The sequence below is a fragment of the Oryctolagus cuniculus genome, chromosome 4, assembly GCF_051225735.1.
Source record: "Oryctolagus cuniculus isolate XC-2025 breed Fujian yellow rabbit chromosome 4, ASM5122573v1, whole genome shotgun sequence".
NCBI lineage: Eukaryota > Metazoa > Chordata > Mammalia > Lagomorpha > Leporidae > Oryctolagus > Oryctolagus cuniculus.
The window spans coordinates 95447749-95450086 of NC_142870.1; the positions used below are offsets into that span (position 1 = coordinate 95447749).

A 2338-nucleotide genomic window follows, 5' to 3' on the forward strand; every position below is an offset into this window, starting at 1 on the left:
TGGTGTCAATGACATTTTTTTGAAAAGGTAAAATATCCTGAACATAGAACCGAATCTTCAGTTAGTTGTTCTCTCTACTGTTTCATCATTTCCCCAATCAAGCCCCAAATTTTAATCAAAATGATCCAACCCATTTCCCTTTCTCCCTATCCCATCCCTCCCACCCCTAAATAATACACCAGTAATAGCCAAAAACTACACACATGCTATGCTGTAAAAACGCAGAGTTAACACTATTGGGAAGAAGGCTGTGGGTTGTGGAGATGCTCTTTGAAGACCTACAGTATCTTTTTGTTCTCCCACACACCCAATTCTGCAAGTTTTGTCCTTCATAGAAGGCCCTTTGCTTCTCTCAGCAAAGCTCAGGAGGGGCTGCCTTGAAACACTTCTCCCCATTCCCCTCCACTGGGATGGGTGTGTGAACTACATAGCTTGGAACAGCTTAAAGCACTTGGACTGCTGCAGGGCACAGAAACTATACTGGCTCTTCAAAGGACATCTTCTCAAGCCACCTCTATGGTGTCAAGACAAGTAGAACTTCTTCCCTCCTCACTTGAAACCCACAGTCGGATGTGATGGGGCTGGTACTCAAGAGACTTAATTCTTGTCATCTTTTTTGTCATCATCCTCTGAGGGATAGGAGTGCCACGTCAGCCTTTCCTCATAGAAGGAAATGACAACCTGTGGGCACTTGACATTGGCTTCCTTGGCAGGGACCAGGTCGGCCTCATCAGAGTTTTTCCATTTCATCAGGAACATGAGTTCTCCACTTGAGTCTGTAGCTCCAGTGATCCATTCTGGCTCCAAACCCCGGGCAAAGCCTCGTGGCTTTTCTGACTCTTCTCTCTTCTTCTTTGGTTTGCTCTCTTCTCCCTTATCATCAGAATCAGCTTTGCGCTTGCCTCCCTCTGACTTATCTGTCTCATGTGCTGTTTTCTGTGACTGCAGAAACTCAGCAATGAGGTCAGGGCAATCCAGATTCTCTTCTGGTTCCCACGTATTGTCTTCATCTGAGAAACCTTTCCACTTTAGGAGGTGCTCCACTTTGCCCTTTACAACTCGACGGTCGAGAACTTTTTCCACCACGTATTCCTCTTCCTCCTCTTCTAGCACCTCCTCCACTTTCTTCTTGTTTTGTTTTTTTCCCCCACAGTGCCCGCCAGCTTTCTGGTGTAAAGGGTGACGCTGCTCAAAGCAGCGCCCAAGAGCTCGAGAAGAATCGGGGTCGCGCTACTGGCGCGTCGCGTCGGGCCGGCCGGGGGGAATTGGCGCCCAGAAAGCAACAAGCCGGGTGGTCGCAGTCGAGCCCCTCACTGAAGCGACGTACCGTAGGCCCCGGCCAACGGCCCTCCCCTCAGCCGAACTATTAGGAACATTTAATCATGTGGTTTTTGTGTGGCTGAATGTTACATTTTCTCTTGGGTGGATTCCTCAGAGTGGAATGTCCAGGTGGTAGGGCAAGCTTACCTTTTGAAGAGACTGCCCAACCATTTTCCCAAACGGCTGCACCACTGTGGGTCCCCTCCAGTAATGTGTGAAGGTTCCAGTTTCTCCGCTTCTGCACAGCTACAGCAATTCTAGTGGGTGTGAAGCAGTATCTCATTATGGTTTTAATTTGCATTTCCCTGTTGAGTAACGATGCTGAGCACATTTTCATGTGCTTATCAGTCATTTACATGTCATTTTTGATGAAACGTTTATTGCCCATTTTTCAGATTGAGTGTTATTTTTCTTCTTCTTGCTGAAGTGCAGAGTTCCACGCATTCTGGATGCAAGTCCTTTATCAGATACTTGATTTGCAAATATTTTCTCCCAGTCAATTGCTTGTTTTTTCATTTTATTAATGGGATCTTGTGATACCACAGATGTCAACTTAACACAAGAAGTATTCAAAATTCAAATTAAAGCAAAATTTTACACAAGATAAAAGACCACTGTACTTTTCTGTTCTGTTTTCATACAGCAAAAAAAGAAATGCAATATAAACAGCTTTGTTTTAAACAAACCTAAGAGATCTATTCAAAGAAAACAATAGAATTCTAATGAGATTTAAAAAAAAAAGAACTTGGCATGAATATGAAGAGGTGACCTTACTTGAGAAGAATCAGGTGGTAAAGGTGACACATATTCACGGTGACTATAGAGATTTCAATTCAACAGGCATTTTTTAAAAAAGATTCATTCATTTGAAAGGCAGAATTACAGAGAGAGAAAAAGAGATCTTCCGTCAGCTGGTTCACTCACCAAATGGCCACAACTGGGGCTGGGCCAGGCCGAAGCCAGGAGCTTAGAACTCCACCCAGGTTTCCCACGTCTGAGGCGGGGGCCCAAGCACTTG

General features: G+C 44.9%; 1 pseudogene; it reads right to left on the minus strand.

Annotated features, from left to right (window-relative positions):
- Positions 1-368: 368 nt before the first annotated feature.
- On the minus strand, positions 369-1491 carry LOC100354048 (chromobox protein homolog 1 pseudogene; annotated as a pseudogene).
- Between the last annotated feature and the right edge of the window lie 847 nt (positions 1492-2338).